Here is a 12,322-nt window from a genome sequence, read left to right as displayed (position 1 = left end):
TGCAGTAAAACAGGCTTTATATTCCAGGCCAAGAACATGCTACAATTGTCAACAAACAGGACATTTTAAAAGGAATTGCCCCATAGGAGGAGGGTTTAACAAAACTAGGTATCAAAGGAGTAGAATACCGGGTATTTGCCCACGATGCCGTAGAGGGAGACGTTGGGCTAATGAATGCTGTTCTCAAACCACCATAGAGGGTACTCCATTACATTGGGCTAATGAATGCCGTTCTCAAACCACCATAGAGGGTACTCCATTATCAAAAAACGAACAAGGACCAAGTGTTTATCCACGATATCGTGGAGAAAGGCATCAGGCTCTGTTGCCAAAAAATGGACAGGGGGCCCCAATGCTCCGGGGCCCCAAACCACAAATATATGGAGCACTGGAGGAACCCAGCAACCCCATCAGGGTAGTGACCAGGACACATTGTCCATCAGATCCCTCATCAGACAAACCAGAGGGAGCGCAGGGTTGGACATCTGTGCCTCCGCCAGATCAGTACTAACTCCAGAGATGGGAGTTCAAATCATTCCCACAGGGGTAAAAGGACCTCTTCCCAAAGGAACAGTAGGCTTATTATTGGGATGCAGCTCTTCTACTCTAAAAGGACTTTTGATAAGTCCTGGGGTAATTGATCCCGATTATGAAGGTGAAATAAAAATTATAGCCAGTTCTCCAAAGGGTATATCAGTAATTTCACCAGGAGATAGAATAGCACAGTTACTAATAATACCAAGCCTACATGATAAATTTTCCAGTCATGCTGTAGAAAGAGGTTCCAAGGGATTAGGCTCCACAGGTGTAGATGGCTATGCTTTCTTTAAATTTAGATTCTCGCCCCATGCTAAAACTAAATATTCAAGGACATGAATTTAATGGGCTACTGGATACAGGTGCAGACCTTAGCATCATCTCTCATCAAGAATGGCCAAAACATTGGCCATTACAACAAGCCACTCAAATGCTTCGAGGCCTAGGAGTGGCGACTAATCCCGATAGAAGCGCAATGGTGTTAGATTGGAAGGATCCTGAAGGATGTGAAGGAACTATACAGCCATATGTATTGGATCATCTTCCCGTAAATTTATGGGGACGAGATGTCTTAGATCAATTAGGTTTGACATTAACAAATAATATCAATCAAAATGCACCCACTATTATGGCTAGACAAGGTTTTAGGAAAGGAAAAAGATTAGAAAAACAAGAACAAGGTATAGCAGCACCAATACAAATAGATCAAGGAACAGACAGACATGGGTTGGATTTTCACAAAGGGCTACTGAGACAATAAAAATTACATGGAAATCAGAAAGACCAGTATGGGTTCCTCAGTGGCCCTTGACTAAAGAAAAGATACAAGTAGCCCATGATCTGGTCAAACAACAATTAGCGGAAGGACATATACAACCTTCTGTATCTCCCCATAATACTCCCATTTTTGTCATCAAAAAGAAATCTGGTAAATGGAGATTATTGCAAGACTTAAGAGCCATTAATAATGAAATGGTCATTATGGGACTTGCTCAATCGGGGATTCCTCAATTGTCTGCTTTGCCAAAAACTTGGTATGTTTTAGTTATAGATATTAAAGATTGTTTTTTTTCAATTCCAATTCATCCTGAGGATAGTCCACGCTTTGCATTTACTATCCCTGCACTAAATCATGAAGGTCCTGATCAGAGATATGAATGGAAAGTACTCCCTCAAGGGATGGCTAACAGCCCAACTATGTGTCAAATTTATGTTAACAAAGTAATGCAGCCACTTAGAAATCAAAATCCTGAACTACAAATATTTCACTATATGGATGATGTATTATTAGCACACAAAGCTAAAAACACATTGCTAGAATGTTATGCCACACTTACAAATTTATTAAAAAATTATAATCTAGAGATAGCAATAGATAAAGTACAATTAAATTTTCCAATTAATTATTTAGGAGTTCTATTATCCTCAACCATGGTCCGTCCACCAAAAATTCAAATACGAGTAGATCAACTCAAATAGTTACACCTGATCAAACTTTTACATTTTTAGTACCCAAACAATCAGCTGAAAAGGTAGAGCTTAATGCAGTATTACAAGCTTTTGTGATGTTTAAAGATTCTGTATTTAATTTATTTTCTGATAGTCCGTATATAGTTAATGCATTGTATCCCTTGAAGATGCTGGTAGGATTTCCCCTTCTTCTACTGTTTTCTCTTTGTTTTCCACTATACAAAGTTTAATCTGGGACAGAAAAGATCCATTCTTTATAGGACATATCAGGGCACATACAGGATTGCCTGGAGCCCTTAGTTTGGGCAATGATTTAGCAGATAAAACTACACATGGCATACATATTTTCTCTACACTAGAAGAAGCTATAAATTTTCATAAAAGGTTCCATGTCAATGCTAATACTTTACAAAAGCGTTTTAAAATAATTAAGGAACAAGCTAGACAAATAATAAAACAATGTCAAAATTGTGTGACCTTTTTACCACAAGTTAATCTTGGAGTCAATCCTAGAGGATTGATACCTAACCATATTTGGCAGATGGACGTCACACACTTGCCAGAATTTGGAAAATTAAAATATTTGCATGTTACAGTTGATACTTCTTCTGGATTTTTGATGGGCTCCCTTCATGCCGGAGAAAAAACTAAAGATGTTATAGCTCATTGCTTACAAAATTTTGCCACTGTGGGCATTCCAAAACAGTTAAAAACAGATAATGCCCCTGGTTATACTTCTACCTCTTTTAAACAATTTTGCTCATCATTTGGCATTACTCATATAACAGGAATCCCATACAATCCACAGGGACAAGGCATAGTTGAAAGAGCTCATCAAACTATTAAAATGTACTTATTAAAGCAAAAAGACGGAATTGGGAAGGGGTATATATTCCCCAAAGATAAACTTAAAATAACGCTTTTTACTCTTTTAAACTTTTTAAATTTGGATTCATCAGGATTTAGTGCTGCGGAAAGGCATATGTGTCCAAAAAAATGTACATAAGCCCAAGGTACTTTGGAAAGATATTCTAACAGGACAATGGAAAGGTCCTGACCCAGTAATTGTCTGGAGTCGGGGGTCTGTTTGTGTGTTTCCACAGGAAGAACAGCAGCCGATTTGGATTCCGGAGAGATTAACTAAAGTCCTGACCCAGTGATTGTCTGGAGTCGGGGGCCTGTTTATGTATTTCCACAGGGAAAACAGCAGCCGATTTGGATTCCAGAGAGATTAACTAAAGCGATTTCTACAGACCAAAAAGAAGATGATTTGGCTCAAATCCATAACAGCTGATATCCAAAACTCCAATTTGGCTATCCTTACATCTGCGACAGAACCAGGATGCTTTTTTCAAAATCTATTTTATTATTGCCCTTTCCCATATCATGAAGTTCTATTTTGTTTTTTGAGCTCATACAGACCTAGGTTAATGTTTTGCTGATCAGTTCTATTTTTTTTTTTTGACTATAGAGTTTTTAAACATTGCAATGGAGATTTCACCTGTAAAAAGTTATAAGGCCTTTACTATTATGTTATGTGTTGTATGTATTATATTATGTGTGCACACTTGTGTTTTGTGTTATATGTTTGAATGTACGTATGTCCATATATCATATATGATGAGCGCTCATGAAAAAATGGATCCAAATATTTTTTTTATTCACGTGATTTAAATGGTTTAATTTAAATTGGGTAAATAACTGTTAAGAATTGTTTTAATATGTAAACAAAAAAGAAGGTTAACAGATCTGTTTGTTTACTTTCACCTTTCCTTTTCATTATATTTAATAATTCTCTTCAAGATAATGTAAATTGTTAAGAAAATTGTTTTCTTTTAGTGCCTTCTGGAATGTTACATAATTTTTTCTTTAGCCATTATTGCTAGAATTCCTATCTTCATCCCAGTGCTGGTGAAGACAAAGATAAAACTAATCTACAGTTTCTGCAATAGCCATCACTGAACTGCTTGCAGAACTTGCCTAAACTATGTGTCACTTGTATGCATTGTGAACTCACTTGTATGCATTGTGAACTATCTGTTGGTGCAGCGACTTGTGGTAGTGTTGGAGTATTTTTACTGATGATGTCATCGGTTGTACAATTTTTCCAACAAGAGCCGTCAATTGGCTTGGTGTATCTTCCTCCCTTCTGCTTGTCATGACAAAGACCTCTCCACAGGTGTGGCTGTATACTGGACCGGTAGTCAATGACAGGTAAGATCCAATTACAATGGTACCAACCTAAGACAGGAGGCTGATGCCCTGAGGTCAGCTCATCCGAAGACGGGTAAGGACCATATGTAGTATTTGACAACCTAAGGCAGGAATGGTCCCTAAGCCACATGCTTGTTGTTTAAACAGAGAGGGGGAGATGTTGAGAGCCACAGCCAAAGGGGCCCCAGCAAACTTCCAGCTGCCAGCAAACTTCCAGCTGCCGGCTGATGATTGGCTCACAGCGGCCCCAGCAACATCTAGCTGATTGGCTCCTCTGCGGTGATGTTCATTGGGCTGTTTCCCGGCCCTTCAGACTGCCAGCTGATGATTGGTTCACAGCGGCCCCAGCAACATCTAGCTGATTGGCTCCTCTGCGGTGATGTTCATTGGGCTGTTTCCCGGCCCTTCAGACTGCCAGCTGATGATTGGCTCACAGCGGCCCCAGCAACATCTAGCTGATTGGCTCCTCCACGGAGCTGCTCATTAGGGGACTTCTTTGGCTCCGCCCATGCGACCCAGCCAATCAGCCTCAAGAGCAGGAGGATTGTGGGAGGTGGTGAGGTTTGTGGGGGGGTGAGAGGCTTGGGGAAGCCGATGGTGGCAGTTGGGCTCTGAGGGATTTTTCCCTGAGGAGCTGTTTTGTTTGGCGTTTGTAGTTCTAAAAATAAAGTTCGTTTCTTTTGACAAGTGGCTCCTGAATTGTGCCCAGCCAGACTGTGGCAAAGTGTTCTAGCCCTGCAGCCGAGAGGGAGGTTCAGGGGCTGAACCTCACCTTGAGGCCCTGGAAGGGTGCTCTACCTGGGTCTGGAGCTGAGAAGGTCACAGCTGTGAAAAGTCCGCATCTGCTCCCTCCTGGAGGATGTATGACTGTCTGTCTGGCAGCTATTGGTTCCCACTGAGATTAGGGCCCAGGAGCTGCCCTCCAGTGTCTACAGCTGACTGAGGCTCCTTCTAGCAGGCAGGGCCAGACTGGGGCACCAGTAGGACTTCTTAGCCTTGCTGGGGGAGCTGGGGAGGTGGGAAGTAGCAGGGCATTTGGAAGAGACAAAGTCTAGTTCTGCCATGAGCAACCATGAGATCCTGGATGAGTCACTGAATCACCCCTGTCCTCAGTCTCTCCATCCATAAAATGGCATGACGATACCTTTGGGCTGTGGCAGGGCCAACTGCGCTGCGTATTGGTCTAGGCAGAGCTGAGTTGGTGCATAGCCCTAAGACCACGTGCCTCCCCATTGTTAATGGCTGGAGTGCATTCCGGCTGGTAGGCGCCTGTGCTGCACTGTGTAGGTTAACCCTTGGAATTGAATCATCTGATCTCAGCTCATTTACCTGCTTCCAGCCAGCACACCAGGTAAGTGCACATCTGTGGGGAAGCCCCTTGTTCTGAGCCTGCACTGCTCCATCCCAGGAGGGAAGGCCTCTGCAGCTCTCCTCTGTGGGGCAGACATCTGTAACCCAGACCCTCTGGCCACAGCCCTGTCTGGGGAGCACCCTTGGCCCTGCTCCTCTCCCCTCTCTGGAGGCCCAGGGAGAGGCCTTAGGCCTCCTCCTTTTTCCACTTCCTCCTGACCATCTCTGGGAGTGGGGCACCGGGGCTTCCGAGCAAGGGGAGGGCGCCAGCACCAGCAGCTTCTTCAAGGGGCCCTTCCTGGATTTGTTTTGAAAGTATCCTCCAGTGACACATGTACTCATGATGCTGTTGTCTATCTGAGAGGCAGGACATTTTTGAACAGATGTAATTTCTGGCTCTTTCCCACCAAGGGAAAAAAATATCATTTTTATTCATTTCTTCCTGCCTCTTCTTTGGTCTCTCACACTATTCTTCTGTGTAAACATAGCCACAGGGACACATAAAGATGGGCACTTGCTTCCAAATCTACTATCCCGTGACTCTCTATGGTTGATTCACCCCTATCTTGCATGATGGATAGAAAGATAGATAGATAGATAGATAGGTAGATAAATAAATAGGAAGAATGAATATAGATAGATGGTAGATGACAGATGATAGATGAAGAGATAGACGATACACAAGCAGATAGTCAGGAGGAATGGAGGGTAAAAGAGTCACAGAGGAAGCTGTGGGATTGGGCCTTTAATTTTTGCTTCCAATTCACTGAGCTCTCACTCACTGTGAAGGAGTTTGGAAGATGTATCTTGAGATACATCTGCCAGGCCTGGGGCCAGGGGAATCAGATTAGAATGAGAAATTTCCTTTTTGGCTCCAGTAACATTTCAGAGAGAAGAGGTGATTCCTTTGCAGGTGATCCAAAGCTGGGATCTGGGGTAAGGGAAATCCAAAACAAGATTTAGGATGGATGGATACGGCAAGCTTGAGAAACACAGTAGGACCAACTGAGACAAGGATGAACACCTTTGATTCTGCCTTGAAATTATGTAACCAACCACCAACACCTCAAGGGTGACAGGCACTTTAACTGTAGGCTGGACATCAGAACTGTCAGAGCTGCACAAGTCCCGAGGAGGTGAATCAGGGAAGGGAACACTTTGCTTGGGCTTCTTTGGCGGAATCATGGAAAGATTCAAGGTTCTGATATGCAAGAATTGGAGGGAGAGAGAAAAATAGAGGGAGGAGTTTATGTTCCTAATGAAGGGCCTAGACTTGAGACCCTGTGTTATAGTTTGCATCTGAAATTTCCCCCCAAAGTTCATGTGTTGAAGCCTAGGTTCCCAATGCAGCCATGTCTGGGGTGGGGCTTTGGGGAAGTGATTGGGCCATGATGACTGTGACCTCATCAGGGATTGATCCATCGGATGGATTAATAATCTGAATGACCTCTGGGCGGAGGGGAAACTGTAGGCAGCTCAGGCCATGGTGGAAGGAAGTAGGTCACTGGGGCATGCCCTTGGGGACAGTGTCTGTCCCTGGATACCCACCATCTCTCTCTACTTCCTGGAGGCTACAGGCTGAGCAGCTTTCCTTGGCCACTCCTGCCTCCTCCATGATGTTCCTTCTCACTTCAGGCCAAAGTGATGGAGCCAGCTGACCATGGACTGAGACCATGAATCCAAATGAACCTTTCTTCCTTGAAGTTGTTCCCATCAGCTATTTTAGCCAAGGTGATGAGCAGTGATAAACACACCCAGAGGACATCTGCCGAAGATGTCCTCTACACCCGGGAACTGGCCTTGATAAGGGAAGGTGGGTGGGCCTGGGTAGAAGCAGGGGAATCTGGACCTAAAGAACTTAGCAGGAGGGCTGGGGATGTGGCTCAAGCGGTAGCGCGCTTGCCTGGCATGCGTGCGGCCCGGGTTCGATCCTCAGCACCACATACAAACAAAGATGTTGTGTCCGCCGAGAACTAAAAAATAAATATTAAAAAAATTCTCTCTCCTCTCTCACTCTCTCTTTAAAAAAAAAAAAAAAAGAACTTAGCAGGAGGTGTCTCAGAGGGGAACCCAAGCTGTGCTCTCCAGGGAACAGTTCCAAGAGCTCTCAGAGAAGAGAGAAGAGAACATTACTTAGTGTATGTTGTAAGTGTGCAAATACTCACTTGCTTGTTTCAATTTGATAAGGACTGCCTGGTATAGTGGAGCGTGCCCTTAGGGCGGGAGATGCTGGCAGGGAAGAGAGGAGGTCCTGAAGGTGTGGGGGTCCCCAAAGACAATGCTGCACATACCAAGGTTTATAGCTATGAGACACAGGAACAAGCACTAGAGGCATAAGATCCACATCTGTCATGGACTAACCAGGGGACCATGGGCAGCTCACTTAACCTCTCTGAACCTCAGTTTCTTCATCTGTTCTATGGCGGTTATAATAATACCGCACAGGGCTTTGTAGGATCAAATAAGCCAAGGAATCTCTAAGTACTTTTGGAAAGTACTTTCTAATCTGTAACGCACAACACAAGCATTGCTCTATTTTCCTTCAACAAAGAGCTGAGGGATACTGTGAAAAAAAAACATGGGCCTTGAAATCTAAGAGACAGATTAAAATCATGGTTATGCTCCCTATGTACTGTGATGGCCATAGAAAGTTCTGGAACATAAGTGAATGGGTCTACGACCTGCCCCCCCAACCCAGTTTCATGGGAAATAAAGTATAATTTACATACAGGGTATTTCACACTTTTTAGTGTATACAAGATTTGAGGAATAAATAGAGTTGGGTGACCATTGCCACAATCAAGGTACAGATGTGGACCCAGGACTCCAAAATTTTCCTGTCTCCTTTGCACATGTCCCCTAAACCCAGCCCCCAAATGGCAGGTAAAAGGAGTCATGCTGGTTTTCCCCTTTGAGTCTGGCTTTTGTCACTTAGTGAACTGCTGTTGAGTTGCATCCATGTTGCAGTGTCGAAGGTGAGCTTGTCCAGCACCTTTCACAAACACAGCACTCTTTGTCGATTCCACATGTGAGGGTCACTTGGGCTGTTTCCAGTTTGGGGTGATTATGAATAAAATCACTGTCAAAATTACGTTGAATCACCTTTGTATTTTTGTAAAAGTTTCAGTTTACTGTGTATGTGTGGATTTATTCTAAACTCTATTTTGTTTTATATATATTATACACACACACACACACACACGCACGCACATACACACACACATATATATAAATAATTATATATATTTTTTCTCCAAAACCACTCACCTTATTAGTATAGTTTTTTTAAACTTTATTACAGTATTCTACTGTTGTTGGGTGGAATATTGTATAAATGTCAGTTAGGTTCAGTTCTTACACAAGTCTTCAAATCTAGTAAGTCTTGAAATCAGGTGATATGGATCCTTTTCCTTCTCCTTCTCCTTCTTCTTCTTTTTTTAGCAGAGGATTAGCCCAGAGGCAATTAACTGCTGAGCCACATCCCCTGCCTGTTTTTTTTTTTTTTAAATTTTGAGACAGGGTCTTGCTAAGTTGCTTAGGTCCTTGTTAAGTTACTGAGGCTGGCTTTGAACCTGAGATCCTCCTGCCTCAGCCTCCTGTGCTGCTGAGATTATTGGTATGTGCCACCACACCTGGATGGGTTCCTTCACTTTTTTTTAAGGATTCTTTGGCTGTCAAGATCCTTTACTTTTCCACATAAATTTTGCATCACCTTGTCAATGTTTATAAAAACGTATAGTTTTATTGGAATTCAATCAAACCTACAGATCAATCTTGGGTGAATTGACATCTTAACATTGGGTCTTCCCACTCTCCATTTATTTGATGTCTTTCATTAGTATTTGGTAATTTTCACCATATCAGTATTGCACATTGTGCAAAATTTATAACGGTTTCAAGCATTTGGTCTTTTCCAGTCTGGCTTGGGTATTTATCAATTTTATTCATTTTTTTTAAAGAACCAGTTTTTCATCTCATTGAGTTTTTTCTATTGTGTTTCTATCCCCATTTCCATTGTTTTCTTCTCTTTCCTTTATTATTTCCTTCCTTGAGAATGCCTTGAGTTTAATTTGATTTTCTACTCTAGTTTCCTAAGGTAAAAGATCAGCCATTTATTTTACACCTTTCTTCTTCTTTTCTAATATAAATATTTAATGCTATTCACCCCCTCTAAGCACCAACATGAATGTATCCCATAAAGCTTGATACACTGTGTTTTTATTTTCATTCAGTTTAAATTATTTTTCAATTTCCTGTTACTTCCTCTTTAACCCATGGGTTATTTAGAAGTGTTATTTTAAATTTGCCAAATATTTGGAGATTTTCCAGCTACCTTTCTGGTTTTGATTTCTAGTTCAACTTTGCTGTGGGCAGAGAACATTCTTTCTATTAAATTCCTTTAAGCCTGTGAGTTTTTAAATAGCCACGAATGGGGTCTATTTTCGTGGATTTTCCATGTGCTCTTTAAAAGAATGAGCGTCCTGCTGCTGTTGGGTGGAATGTTCTATAAACAATAATTAGGTGAAGTTAGTCTTCAGTTCTTCCATGTCCTTAGAGATTTTCTGCATCCTTTTCTACGTGGGGCCACTGCAGCTGCTTGGCACAGTGTGGGGTTTTCTATGTTTACTTTCCATTCTATCAGTTTTGGCTTCATGTATTTTGAAGCCCCCGTTTGGGGTGGACCCATGTTTAGATTATAGTGTTTTGGGGTGTATCACCTTGTCGTTGCCGTACCTTGCCCTCCTCTGTCACTGGCAGTTTCTTGATCTAAGTTTATTTTGCCTGATATTAATGTGGTCACTTCAATGCAATTTTCTGCATGATACATCTTTCCCCATTATTTTAGTTTCATCCTATCTATGCCTTTACATTAAGATACATAATATAAGCTTTTAAATATATCCAATCTGACCATTGCGTCTTTTAACTGGCATGTGTGTTGGTGTGCTAGGTCTGCCATGACAAATTTCCACAGGCCAGGTGGCTTAGACAACAGTAATTCATTTTCTTGCTGCTCTAGAGGATAGAAGTCCAAGGTCAAGGTATCTTCAGGCATTTTTTTTTTCCTGAGGCCTCTCTCCTTGGTTGAGAAGGGCTTTCATGTGGCTGCCTCCATGCTGGGTCCTCAATGGCCTTTTTACTGTGTCTGTCTTTTCTTAAAAGGACACCAGTCACACTGGAATAGGGCACTATGTTTATAGCCTCATTTAAATTTAATTACCTCTTTAAAGAACCGATCTCCAAATAGTGTCATTCTAAGGTACTGGGTATTTGGGATTCAACATGTCAATTTTGGGATGTCACAATTCAGTTTGTACAATGTATTTGGGAAATTTATATTTCATATAATTATTGATATGTTTGGATTAAAATCAATAATATTGCTACCTGTTTTCTATTTATTCCATTTCTTTAATTTTTTTCCAGAGTGAATATTTCTTATTATTCTATTTTATCTCCACTGATGAGTTATTATTTTTTATTTTATTTTAAATTTATTTCAGGGGTTTCCCTAATGTTTGTAATGTAAATATTAAATTAATCACAGTCTTCATTCAAAAACTATCTTACTGCTTCATTTGTCTTGTAAAGACCTTTTAACAACATATTCCTAACTTTTCCCTCTCATCCTTTGTGCCAATGTTGTTTATATTTCCATTTTATTTGTGCTCTGATCACATAAGACATTGCTACTGTTTCAATCAATAGTTTTTACAGCAATTTAAAATTTACCTTCATGTACTCCATTCTGTGTTCTTTATTTCTTTTTGCAGATCCCAGTTTCTGTTTATTATTATAACTCTTTCTTCTGAAGACCTTTTATCATTTCTTGGAGGGCAAGTCTGCTGGCTATAGATTGTCTTTATTTTTTTCTGAAAACATTTTTTATTTGTCCTTTATGTTGAAAGAGAGTCGAATTCTGGTGAAGAGTCTCCCACATTCCTTTCAGTACTTTAAAGACATCATCTTCCATCATCTCCTGGCTTGCATAGTTGTTGAAAATAAGTCTGCTGTACATTGCAGTTTCAATTTTATTTTTCTGTGGCCTCCTTCAAACTTTTCTTTTTGTTCTTGGACTTTGGTTGCTTACATAGGACATGTTTAAGTTTCCTCCTCTTCCTCTTCTCATTCCTTGCTATCTTGCTTTTCTAAGATCAATGGATTTGTGTTTTGGGGTCTGTTATCATTATTTTTAAATTCTAGCCAATATAGTTTTGAATATTGCTCCTGGCTTGTTCTAACTTTTCACCTTCAGGGATTTCAGTTTCATCTATGTTAGACTGTTTAACATTTCCCACAGTTTTTTAAATTTGTCCTATTTTTCACTTTGTGTTTTGGTTTGGGCCATTTCTTCATGTCTTCATGTTCACTGTTTCTTTCTTTCTCTATTTCTTGCCAGGATTATCTTCTAGATCATACATATTGTCTACTTTTTTATTAAAACTTTCAACATATTAGTCATGCCAAAAAATAAAGGTTGAACATTCTCTCTGATATGTGTGTGGATGTTAACACATAATAAGGGTGAGGTAGGGAAGAATAGAAGTTCATTGGATTAGGATAATAAAAGGGGAATAAAAGGAAGGGAGGTGGTATGGGAAAAGGAAAGATAGTACAATAAATCATAAATAACTTTTCTATGTTCATACATGAATACATGCCCAGAGAAACTCCACATCATATATAACTGCAAGAATGAGATCCTAATTAGAATAAGTTATACTCCAGATATGTATAATATACCATATAC

Source organism: Spermophilus citellus, assembly GCF_964194105.1.
Source record: "Spermophilus citellus genome assembly, chromosome: 13".
Taxonomy (NCBI): Eukaryota; Metazoa; Chordata; class Mammalia; order Rodentia; family Sciuridae; genus Spermophilus; species Spermophilus citellus.
This window is presented reverse-complemented; position numbering follows the sequence as displayed.